This window comes from Pogoniulus pusillus, chromosome 9, assembly GCF_015220805.1.
Source record: "Pogoniulus pusillus isolate bPogPus1 chromosome 9, bPogPus1.pri, whole genome shotgun sequence".
NCBI classification, from domain to species: Eukaryota; Metazoa; Chordata; class Aves; order Piciformes; family Lybiidae; genus Pogoniulus; species Pogoniulus pusillus.
The window spans coordinates 37,439,288-37,452,171 of NC_087272.1; the positions used below are offsets into that span (position 1 = coordinate 37,439,288).

At 46.7% G+C, this 12,884-nt stretch overlaps 1 protein-coding gene across 2 annotated transcripts in view; it reads right to left on the reverse strand.

The window, feature by feature from the left end:
- CORIN (corin, serine peptidase) overlaps positions 1–12,884 on the reverse strand; it is a 179,658-nt gene that overhangs the window by 115,451 nt on the left and 51,323 nt on the right. The window lies entirely within an intron of this gene.

The following is a 12,884-nucleotide window of genomic DNA, read 5'->3' on the forward strand; positions in this document are numbered from 1 at the left end:
AGGAGCCTGGGGAAGTCCTCGCTAGGGGTTCTGCTCAATGACACAGAGGAGAAGACACTCCAGGGGAAGCCAAGCAGTTTCCCCACCCTGGGTGTCTGGAAAGCTTCCTCCCCCTGGATGCAGGGCACGAGAGGCCATCTGCGTGGAGCACAAGCAGCAGGCACCTGGCTAAAGGGGCCCAAAGGAGGCCTGCCCAGGGCCACGCTCAGTGCTGCAGAGGAAGGCAAAAAAAACCCTGGGGGAACTTCTCAGCCCCCCAGGGAAAAAAGAAAGCCTCCTCCCCCCAGCTGCGGGGCACGAGAGGGCATCTCTGTGGTGCATGAGCAGTAGGCAATGGCACAGCCTATGTGGTAGAGAGGAGCCCTGACAAGAGGCCGTGCTCCATGCTGCAGAGGAAGGCAAAAAACCCCCGGGGGCCACTGCCAATCTGCCCCGGGGGAAAAAATTCCTTCCTGACCCCAGCTGGCGATCGGCTACTCCCTGAGCATGGAGCAGGCTCTGCTGCCTCCTCCCACCGGCTGCCCATGGCTCCCGGGGATGCCCTCCCTCTGCCTGCTGCTACTCTCTCAGGGGCTCCCTAAAGGAGCCAAATGCCCCTGGCCTGCTAGACCCTGAGGGCAAGAAACCCTTCCCGTGCCTGGCAGAACACCAGTGGGTGCTGCAGAGCACCGGGACCCCTGGCAACATCTCTGCCTTGCTTTCCTTACGGCTGCTGCTGCTGCTGCCGGTGCAGTGGACGATGAGGGTGAGCTCTGCAGCGCTCCTGAAGAGCACATTCCCTTGGTCTTGCCACGGCTGCCCAGCTGAAAGAACCTCAGGCACCTCCAGGAATCGGTGGCTGTCGTCTCCACGGCTCTAGCCTCTGGTCTTCCTCTTCCAGTCCTTCCCCAAGCTCCTCTTCTGGGATGTCTTCAGGCTGCCCCTGGGCCAGGTCTGACAGCAGGCACAGGAGGCTGCTCCCTTTTATAGCCACTGGTTGCCAGGCAGCAGCCCTGCGACGTCACAATGGGGCAGGTAACTCCCAACGCATCCCAGATCGGAACTCTCCTCAGGTCAGCTGCCGCTCTGAGCTCCGGCACACCTCAGCAGGCTCAGCGCTGCCAGCAAGGAGGAGTGCCCGAGTTTGGGTACTGCTGGGAAGCCTAAGCCACTGCAAAGCACTTTGGAGAGAACCAGTTCATATTTCGTGCCGTTTCTTATTCAGGTTCTGCCTTCCCCTGCCTGCTCTGTGCCATTTCTTACTCAGTTTCTGCCTTCCCCTGCCTGCTCAGTGCCATTTCTCACTCAGGTTCTGCCTTCCCCTGCCTGCTCAGTGCCATTTCTCACTCAGGTTCTGCCTTCCCCTGCCTGCTCTGTGCCATTTCTTACTCAGTTTCTGCCTTCCCCTGCCTGCTCGGTGCCATTTCTCACTCAGGTTCTGCCTTCCCCTGCCTGCTCGGTGCCATTCCTCACTCAGTTTCTGCCTTCCCCTGCCTGCTCAGTGCCATTCCTTACTCAGTTTCTGCCTTCCCCTGCCTGCTCAGTGCCATTTCTTACTCAGTTTCTGCCTTCCCCTGCCTGCTCTGTGCCATTTCTCACTCAGTTTCTGCCTTCCCCTGCCTGCTCGGTGCCATTCCTTACTCAGTTTCTGCCTTCCCCTGCCTGCTCAGTGCCATTTCTCACTCAGTTCCTGCCTTCCCCTGCCTGCTCGGTGCCATTCCTTACTCAGTTTCTGCCTTCCCCTGCCTGCTCAGTGCCATTTCTCACTCAGGTTCTGCCTTCCCCTGCCTGCTCAGTGCCATTCCTTACTCAGTTCCTGCCTTCCCCTGCCTGCTCAGTGCCATTTCTCACTCAGTTTCTGCCTTCCCCTGCCTGCTCTGTGCCATTTCTCACTCAGTTTCTGCCTTCCCCTGCCTGCTCTGTGCCATTTCTCACTCAGTTTCTGCCTTCCCCTGCCTGCTCAGTGCCATTTCTCACTCAGTTTCTGCCTTCCCCTGCCTGCTCAGTGCCATTTCTCACTCAGGTTCTGCCTTCCCCTGCCTGCTCAGTGCCATTTCTTACTCAGTTCCTGCCTTCCCCTGCCTGCTCAGTGCCATTTCTCACTCAGTTTCTGCCTTCCCCTGCCTGCTCTGTGCCATTTCTTACTCAGTTTCTGCCTTCCCCTGCCTGCTCTGTGCCATTTCTCACTCAGGTTCTGCCTTCCCCTGCCTGCTCAGTGCCATTTCTCACTCAGTTTCTGCCTTCCCCTGCCTGCTCAGTGCCATTTCTCACTCAGTTCCTGCCTTCCCCTGCCTGCTCAGTGCCATTTCTCACTCAGTTCCTGCCTTCCCCTGCCTGCTCAGTGCCATTTCTCACTCAGTTTCTGCCTTCCCCTGCCTGCTCAGTGCCATTCCTTACTCAGTTTCTGCCTTCCCCTGCCTGCTCAGTGCCATTCCTTACTCAGTTTCTGCCTTCCCCTGCCTGCTCAGTGCCATTCCTTACTCAGTTTCTGCCTTCCCCTGCCTGCTCAGTGCCATTCCTTACTCAGTTCCTGCCTTCCCCTGCCTGCTCAGTGCCATTCCTTACTCAGTTCCTGCCTTCCCCTGCCTGCTCAGTGCCATTTCTCACTCAGTTCCTGCCTTCCCCTGCCTGCTCAGTGCCATTTCTCACTCAGTTTCTGCCTTCCCCTGCCTGCTCAGTGCCATTTCTTACTCAGTTTCTGCCTTCCCCTGCCTGCTCAGTGCCATTCCTTACTCAGTTCCTGCCTTCCCCTGCCTGCTCTGTGCCATTTCTCACTCAGTTTCTGCCTTCCCCTGCCTGCTCAGTGCCATTCCTTACTCAGTTCCTGCCTTCCCCTGCCTGCTCAGTGCCATTTCTTACTCAGTTTCTGCCTTCCCCTGCCTGCTCAGTGCCATTCCTTACTCAGTTTCTGCCTTCTCCTGCCTGCTCAGTGCCATTCCTTACTCAGTTCCTGCCTTCCCCTGCCTGCTCAGTGCCATTTCTCACTCAGTTTCTGCCTTCCCCTGCCTGCTCAGTGCCATTCCTTACTCAGTTCCTGCCTTCCCCTGCCTGCTCAGTGCCATTTCTTACTCAGTTTCTGCCTTCCCCTGCCTGCTCAGTGCCATTCCTTACTCAGTTTCTGCCTTCTCCTGCCTGCTCAGTGCCATTTCTTACTCAGTTTCTGCCTTCCCCTGCCTGCTCAGTGCCATTCCTTACTCAGTTTCTGCCTTCTCCTGCCTGCTCAGTGCCATTTCTTACTTATTTTATGCCAGTGTTAACCTCTTTTTTGCCTACTGGAAAGCACTTTGGAGAGACTCAGTTCATGCTCTTCTACCCCTGAGTTGAAGTTGGTCAAACTGATGTTCAAGGCCAGGTTGGATGAGGCTTTGAGGAACTCGGTCTGGTGGAAGGTGTCCCTGCCCATGGCAGGGGGGGTTGGAACTGGATGATCTTTAAGGTCCCTATCAACCTCTATCATTATGCACAGCTATAACCTGACATCTCCACCCAGCTACAGTACAAAAAGCACAACAACCACATCACAGATTACCACAGCTCCTAGCAGCTGCTATTTTGCCTGGGCAGATTTACCTGAGTTCATTACCAAAATTAGGTGGATTAAAACAAGGCTGATATATGTCAGTGGAAGGTTGCCTATCCAAACTCATTCATACATTATTCATACACCATTAAACCCACGATGGGCTTTGCATAACAGATATTGAGTTCAATATATGCTGATAACTCCTCATTCAAGGTCTTAAAATACAAATTCTCATTAGCTATGTAAAAAAGATCTACATGACTCAGTCAGATTTTATTCCTAACACTTCAAAAACTTTAACTGACTAAAAAAAATTGGAGGGTTTTATGCCTTGCTGGTTTTTAAAGTCTTAATCTGCAGTATGGTAAAATACATCTGAAGATTTCATTGTAATAGGAGAAACAAAGAACATGGATAGGCTTAAAGTGCAGTTCACATGAGCAGGCAAAGGTCACAGGTGTTAGGGTTTGGGAGGGACCCAAAGAGATCATTGAGTCCAAGCCCCCTGCCAGAGCAGGACCACACAATCTAGCTCAGGGCACACAGGAACACATCCAGAAAGGTCTTGAAAGGCTCCAGAGAAGGAGACTCGACAACCTCCCTGGGGAGCCTGTTCCAGTGCTCTGGGACCCTTACAGTAAAGAAGTTCCCCCTTGTGCTGAGGCAGAACCTCCTGTGCTGCAGCTTACACCCATTGCTCCTTGTCCTTGAGACTGTGGCCCCTTGTTCTATTGCTGGTTGTCTGGGAGAAGAGACCAACCCCACCTGGCTACAGCCTCCCTTCAGGTAATTGTAGACAGCAATAAGGTCCTCCCCTGAGCCTGAAACTCAAAGAAACCAGTGTCCTGCTCAGCCTTGGCTTCCCTAGCTATTAAAGTGAGAGTATTCCTTTCTCCTCTTCCTCTTTACTTGTTTTGTTCAACCTGTTAGAGGCTGCCCTTCAGTGCACATTTATACAGCACCCAGCATAAAAAGCCAAGACCTCAGATGAACTCTGAGCCCTAACTGAAGACAAACCACTTCACAACTTTACTTTCACAGATGTCTCACGTGGGAAAAAGAGGAAGAAGGAGCAGGGTGAATAAACAGATACAGAAATGTGAGGTGCACATAATCCTTTTTAATTTGTCTTGGCCTGATACTATTCTCCAGGCTAAGCTTAAACTAAATTTGACCTCCAAAGATTAGAGAGACTCTGGGGATCTATCAGCAGAGAGCATTTCCTCCAGCTTTCTGGAATACACATGTGCACAGAGGATTAGTTGAATTACTCAGGCTTTTAGTTCTTGCTTTAGAAGACAGCAAAGACAGCAAAGAGGTATTAGGAGATTCTGCAACCTTCACAGTCATTCCCAGCATCAAAGGTGCAGCCTGGCTGAGGCTGTGGCCAGCCTGATCTAGGGTAGGGTGTCCCTGGCCATGGCAGGGGGGGTGGAACTAAATGATCCTTGTGGTCCCTTCCAACCCTGACTGATTCTATGATTTTTATCTCTATGTCATCACCAAGAGATAACAGAATCCCTGTTTTCACCAGTGTTGGGCTGCAGCAGAGAGGCACCAAATGCTTTCCCCAAGACCTGGTGCCCATATCTGCCTGGGTGAAGCCATCTACCACAGAGGTACTGCAACAACTAAAGCACTACTGTTGCACTTGGTAGTGTGGAATGGTTTAGGTTGGAAGAGACCTCAAAGATCATCCAGTTCCAACCCTCTGCCATAGGCAGGGACACCTCCCACTAGAGCAGGTCTAGTATAGAACACCTCCCTCTAGAACTAGTAGCAGGTTGCAGACTGGTTCTAACCAAAAGGATAAAAGTGACTACCTTGAATGTTTTAGAAGTCAAACAGCAAAATCTCTAACTGCAACTTGAACCCTCCATGCTCCCTTCTCACACAAACTGTAGTTCTACTTCCAAAGTGCTATTTTAAAGGTGCTCTTCAAAGAGCAGGACTAGTTGATTGCACAATCATTTGCTGGAATGAAATACAGCTTTTTAAGTCAGTATGGTTTTGCTGCCACACATCATAGAACAAAATAGAAGCACAGAATTATTTGGGTTAGAAAAACACTAAAGACCTTCAAGATCATCAAGTCCAACCATAATCTACCTCTACCAAGTCTGGTGCCAAATGACATCACTTAGCGTCACATCTCTGCATCTTTTAAACACCTCCAGGCACGAGGATTCAATCACCTCCCTGGGAAGCCTGTTCTACTGTTGGGTTATCTTTTCAGTGAAGAAATTGCTTCTAATATCCAATCTAATCATCCTGTGGTGCAACTTGAGGCCTTATCACTTGTTACTAGGAGAAAAGACCAACACCCACCTCTCTACAACCTCCTTTCAGGCAGTTGTAGAGATGGAGGTCTCCCCCTCACTCTCTTCTTCTTCTCTTTTCTCTGCAGAAGAACAACTTTTCAGAGCAGGATTATTGTGGCTGAACATGAGCCAGCAGTGTGCCCAGGTGGCCAAGAAGGCCAACAGCATCCTGGCCTGGATCAGCAATGGTGTGAGCAGCAGGAGTAGGGAGGTGCTCATGCCCCTGCACTCAGCACTGGTGAGACCACACCTCGAGTACTGTGTCCAGTTTTGGTCACCACAGTACAGGAGGGACATTGAGGTGCTGGAGCAGGGGCAGAGAAGGGCAACGAGGCTGGGGAGAGCTCTGGCAAACATGGCCTGTGAGGAGCAGCTGAGGGAGCTGGGGGTGTTTAGTCTGGAGAAGAGGAGGCTGAGAGGGGACATTATTGCCCACTACAGCTACCTAAAAGGAGGTTGTAGTGAGGCTGGAGCTGGTCTCTTCTCCCCAGTTACTAATGATAGGACAAGAGGAAATGGCCTCAAGTTGCATCAGGGGAGGTTTAGGTTGGCTGCTGGGAGGAAGTTCTCTCCTGAGCAGGTGGTCAGGCACTGGAACAGGCTGCCCAAGGAGGTGCTGGAGCTACCACCCCTGGAGGTGTTTAAAAGGAGAGTGGCTGTGGAGCTTGAGGCTATGGTCTAGAGATGAAGGATGCTGGGATGAAGGTCAGACTGTCTGACCCTGGTGGTCCTTTCCAAGCACAGTGATTCATAGTGCTTAGATATTGTGCTGAGGCATTTGGTTTAGTCAGGGACTTGTCAGTGTGAAACTAATGATTGGACTTGATGAGCTTGAAGGGCTTCTCCTATCTAAGCAATTCTGTGTTTCTGGTAGCTTTCAGTGTCCAACTACACTGTGTGTTAACACAAACACTTGAAGGTCCTCTCTGCCTGGAAACCCAATCTCCTTCAAGCATTAATGACCATGATGTTTATAAACACATGAAAGATCAGTGTGAAACAGACATCAGTGGAAATATCAGAGCAAAGCTATGCAATGACAGCACACAGGATGCCAGAGATTAGCATCTGTAACTTTCCTTCTTGTTGTTTCTTGTAACATATTGTTAGGATTACTGCTCCCACGGCTGCAGCTGCCAGCACAGACTCTCTCCACAATACCCCAAGAGTAGACATCTGAGCTTCAGATGAGTTTCACTTCTTCTCTGCTGTGGAAGCAGCATTTGACTAATTATGCTTTACATAAATTTGAAACAATTGCTCTATAAAACAAAGAAGTATCAAGAGATGAAAAATTACCATCAGAGATGCTCTGGCAGCTTAGAATGAAACAGCTGTAATGGGCTGAAGGAAGTAGTTGACAATGACAGTGACAACTGCTCTCCATGTAGAATCATAGAATCAACCAGGTTGAAAGAGACCTCCAAGATCATTCAGTCCAGCCTAGCACCCAATCCTTTCCAGTCAACCAGACCATGGCACCAAGTGCCTCATCCAGTCCCCTCTTGAACACCTCCAGGGATGGTGACTCCACTACCTCCCTGGGCAGCCCATTCCAATGCCAATCACTCTCTCTGCCAGGAACTTCCTCCTCACATCCAGCCTAGACCTACCCTGGCACAGCTTCAGGCTGTGTCCCCTTGTTCTGTTGCTTCTTGCCTGGCAGCAGAGCCCAACCCCACCTGGCTACAGCCTCCCTTCAGGCAGCTGCAGACAGCAATGAGCTCTGCCCTGAGCCTCCTCTGCTGCAGGCTGCACACCCCCAGCTCCCTCAGCCTCTCCTCATATAAGTGTAAGTTCTGTGATACTGTTTGAAACAACCCAGAGGCCCAAAAGAGCTACAGCACAGGGACACAGCCCCATTCACTATCATCAGAGTCCTTCTTCACTGCCTCTTCTGCTTCACCTTCAGCCTGTTTCTGCTTCTCTGAAGGACTCTCCTATTCAACAGACCTCAACCAGGGCTGTAACTGGAGACAGAACAAGGGAGAATGGCCTCAAGCTGAAGCTGGGCAGGTTTAGATTGGACAAGGGGCATTGTAGCCAGGTGGGGGGTGGCCTCTTCTGCCAGGTAACCAGCAATAGAACAAGGGGACACAGTCTCAAGTTGTGCCAGGGTAGGTCTAGGCTGGATGTTAGGAAGAAGTTCTTCACAGAGAGAGTGATTGGCATTGGAATGGGCTGCCCAGGGAGGTGGTGGAGGCACCGTCCCTGGGGGTCTTCAAGCAAAGCCTGGCTGAGGCACTTAGTGCCATGGTCTGGTTGATTGGCCAGGGCTGGGTGCTAGGTTGGACTGGATGAGCTTGGAGCTCTCTTCCAACCTGGTTGATTCTATGATTAGGGAAAAGTTTTTCATGGGGTGGTCAGGGACTGGAAGGAGCTGCACAGGGAGGTGGTGGAGTCACCCACCCTGGATGTGTTTAAGGCTGGTTTGGATGTGGTGCTTAAGGATATGGTTTAAGGTGAATCTGGTGGAGTAGGGTTATAGGTTTGTCTTCGTGATCCTGAGGGGCTTTGCCAACCTGCATGTGTCTGTGATTCTGTGATTTGCATTTTCATAGAACCATAAAATCAACCAGGCAGGAAGAGAGCTCCAAGCTCAGCCAGCCCAACCTAGCACTCAGCCCTGCCCAACCAACCAGACCATGGCACTAAGTGCCCCAGCCAGGCTTGGCTTCAACACCTCCAGGCACAGCCACTCCACCACCTCCCTGGGCAGCCCATTCCAATGCCAATCACTCTCTCTGCCAACAACTTCCTCCTCACACCCAGCCTAGACCTGCCCTGGCACAGCTTGAGACTGTGTCAAACTGCATGCCTGAGATACTTCTGCTGCATAATGATGCTAATGCAGAACACAAGACATGCTTCTTAAGCTCCCAAAACACTTTATGTCACTCTGAACACATCCTGATAACCTCATACCATAAAATATACTTCAAATACTAATTTTTTTCTGAAGGAAAAGACTCAAACTAACATAAGAAGTTTACTTAGCTACAAGCCACCACACTTGATGCCAGTATTATCAACACCCCATGCATTTATGTTGCTGCAAAGCAGTCTGTTTTGCCACGACCAGGTAGGAGAAATGAGCTGCAAGAATTGTGGACAGCCCTTTTTTAAGGCAATAAATCTGACTGCCCTAATATCACAGCTTTACTTCACTTTCTTTTTCCAAAAAGAACTCCTTTTTCCCCCCCAAAAAAAATCTCTTTTTCCCCCCAAAAAAGAGCTCTTTTTTCCCCTAAAAGAAAAGTTCATCCCCTAATAGAACTCTTTTTAATCCCCTAGTAGAACTCTTTTCCCCCCCAATGGAACTCTTTCCCCTCCCAGCTGAACTCTCTATTTCTTAAAACCAACTTTTTATCCTAAAATGAACTCTTTTTTCCCTAAAAAAATACATTCCTTAAAGAACTCTTTTTCCCCCCTGTAAAAAGAACTCTTTTTTTCCATCCTCTAAAAAGAACTCTATTTTCCCCCTAAAAAGAACTCTTCCCCCCCCCCAAAAGAACTCTTTTTCCCCCAAAAAAGGAACTCTTTTTCATCCCCTAAAAAGATCTCTTTTTCTCCCCAAAAGAACTATTCCACCCCCAAAAAAGAACTCTTTTTTTTCATCCCCTAAAAAGAACTCTTTTTCCCCCCCTAAAAAAGAACTCTTTTTCATCCCCTAAAAATAACTCTATTTTTATCCCTTAAAAAGAACTCTTTTTCCCCTAAAAAGAACTATTCCCCCCACAAAAGAACTCCTTTTTTTCCCCTAAAAAGAACTTTTTCCCCCTAAAAAAGAACTCTTTTTCATCCCCTAAAAATAAGTATTTTTTTATCCCCTAAAAAGAACTTTTTTCCATCCTCTAAAAAGAACTCTTTTTCCCCCCTAAAAAGAACTCTTCCCCCCCAAAAGAACTATTTTCCCCCCAAAAAAGAACTCTTTTTTCATCCTCTAAAAAGAACTTTTTTCCCCCCAAAAGGAATTCTTTTTCCCCCCTAAATAGAACTCTTTTTCCCCCTAAATAGAACTCTTTTTCCCCAAAAAAAAAGAACTTCCCCCCCTAAGAAGAACTTCTTCTCCCCTAAAAAGAACTCTTTTTTTCTCCCTAAAAAGAACTTCCCCCCCAAAAAAAAGAACTCTTTTTTCCATCCTCTAAAAAGAACCCTTTTCCCCCCTAAAAAGAACTCTTTCCCCCTCCAAAAAGAACTCTTTTTCCCCCAAAAAAGGAACTCTTTCCCCCTCCAAAAAGAACTCTTTTTCCCCCAAAAAAGGAACTCTTTTTCCCCCAAAAAAGGAACTCTTTCTCCCCAAAAAAAGGAACTCTTTCTCCCCAAAAAAAGGAACTCTTTCTCCCCAAAAAAAGGAACTCTTTCTCCCCAAAAAAAGGAACTCTTTCTCCCCAAAAAAAGGAACTCTTTCTCCCCAAAAAAAGGAACTCTTTCTCCCCAAAAAAAGGAACTCTTTCTCCCCAAAAAAAGGAACTCTTTCTCCCCAAAAAAAGGAACTCTTTCTCCCCAAAAAAAGGAACTCTTTTTCATCCCCTAAAAAGAACTCTTTTCCCCAAAAAAAGAACTATTTCCCCCCTAAATAGAACTCTTTTTTCCCCCTAAAAAGAACTTCCCCCCCTAAAAAGAACTCTTTTTTTATCCCCTAAAAAGAACTCCTTTTTCCCCTAAAAAGAACTTCTTCTCCCCTAAAAAGAACTTTTTTCCTCCCTAAAGAGAACTTCTTCCCCCCTAAAGAGAACTCCTTTTTCCTCCCTAAAGAGAACTTCTTCCCCCCTAAAAAGAACTCCTTTTTCCTCCCTAAAAAGAACTTCTTCCCCCCTAAAAAGAACTCTTTTTTCCTCCCTAAAAAGAACTTCCCCCCCAAAAAAAAAGAACTCTTTTTTCCATCCTCTAAAAAGAACTCTTTTCCCCCCTAAAAAGAACTCTTTCCCCCTGCAAAAAGGAACTCTTTTTCCCCCCAAAAAGGAACTCCTTTTCATCCCCTAAAAAGATCTCTTTTCCCCCCAAAAAAGAACTCTTTTTCATCCCCTAAAAAGAACTTTTTCCCCAAAAAAAGAACTATTTCCCCCCCTAAAAAAACCCTCTTTTTTATCCCCTAAAAAGAACTCCTTTTCCCCCTAAAAAGAACCCTTTTTTCCTCCCTAAAAAGAACTTTCCCCCCCAAAAAAGAACTCTTTTTTCATCCCCTAAAAAAGAACTCTTTTTCATCCCCTAAAAATAACTCCTTTTTCCCCTAAAAAGAACTCTTTTTCCTCCCCTAATAGAACATTTCATTCCCTAATAGAACTCTTTTTCCTCCCCTAATAGAACATTTCATTCCCTAATAGAACTCTTTTTCATCCCCTAATAGAACTCTTCCCCCTCCCCCTCACCATGGAACTCTTTATTTCTTATAAACAATTTCTCCTAAAATGAACTCTTTTTTTCCCTAAAAAAACAGTATTTCCTTAAAGATTTTTTTCCCTAAAAAGAATTCTTCTTTTCCTAAAACAAACTCCTTTTTCCCTAAAAAGGAACTCCTTTTATCCCAAAAAGGAACTCTTTTCTTACCTAAAAAAAACCCTTTTTTTCCTAAAAGAACTTTTTTCCTAAACCACTTTTACTCCTATAAAAAAAATCTTTCCTAAAAGAATCCTTTTTTTTCTAAAAAGAACTCCTTTTTCTCTCCTAAAAGAATATTTCTTTCCTAAAAAGAACTCTTTTTTATTCCTTAAAAGAACTTTTTTTGTAAAAGAACTTTTTTTTTTCATTAAAAAAAAGATTCTTTCCTACAAGGACCTCTTCTTGGGTTTTTTTCCCCTAAAAAAAAACCCTCTTCTTTTTTTTTCCCCCTAAAAAGGTCTCTCCTTTTTTTTCCCCCTAAAAAGGTCTCTTCTTTTTTTTCTCCCCTAAAAAGGTCTCTTCTTTTTTCCCCCTAAAAAGGTCTCTTCTTTTTTTTCCCCTAAAAAGGTCTCTTCTTTTTTCCCCCTAAAAAGGCCTCTTCTTTTTTTCCCCCTAAAAAGGTCTCTTCTTTTTTCTCCCCTAAAAAGGTCTCTTCTTTTTTCCCCCTAAAAAGGTCTCTTCTTTTTTTTTTCCCTAAAAAGGTCTCTTCTTTTTTCCCCCTAAAAAGGTCTCTTCTTTTTTCCCCCTAAAAAGGTCTCTTCTTTTTTCCCCCCTAAAAAGGTCTCTTCTTATTTTCCCCTAAAAAGGTCCCTTCTTTTTTTTCCCCTAAAAAGGTCTCTTCTTTTTTTCCCCCTAAAAAGGTCTCTTCTTTTTTCTCCCCTAAAAAGGTCTCTTCTTTTTTTCCCCCTAAAAAGGTCTCTTCTTTTTTCTCCCCTAAAAAGGTCTCTTCTTTTTTTCCCCTAAAAAGGTCTCTTCTTTTTTTCCCCCTAAAAAGGTCTCTTCTTTTTTTCCCCCTAAAAAGGTCTCTTCTTTTTTTCCCCCTAAAAAGGTCTCTTCTTTTTTTCCCCCTAAAAAGGTCTCTTCTTTTTTTCCCCCCCTAAAAAGGTCTCTTCTTTTTTTCCCCTAAAAAGGTCTCTTCTTTATCCCTAAAATACTTCTACTGTAGTTAGTTTACTCTACTGGTTTGAGGCTAACTGGAATATTTTAATGAGAGAAATCAAATCCTTGGCTGTGAAAAGAAAAATGCTACTGATGTCTGTATCACTCCTTTGTCCTGCTGAGAGATACAAACTCAAGTGGAGTAAACAGAGTCAGTCTCTGTCTGGCTGCCATCTGCTTCACTAATTCCTCTGCCTGGACCTGTGTAACTCCAACTAATTACTCTAACTTCTTATCTGGCTTCCTGAATCTCACTGCTTGCACTGAAGAGATTCTGAGATAAGGGAGGAAGGTTGGAAATAAAGAGGGGAGTTGGTTTGAAAGCCCTCCTGGGTGGTTCTGCTGTTCAGGAGAGGGTTTGTATTTCTGTATTACTTGTAACTTGTATGTAATTGTAAATACCTGCATGTATGAGGCTGAGGGAGCTGGGATTGGTTAGCCTGGAGAAGAGGAGGCTCAGGGGTGACCTTATTGCTGTCTGCAACTACCTGAGGGGTGGTTGTGGCCAGGAGGAGGTTGCT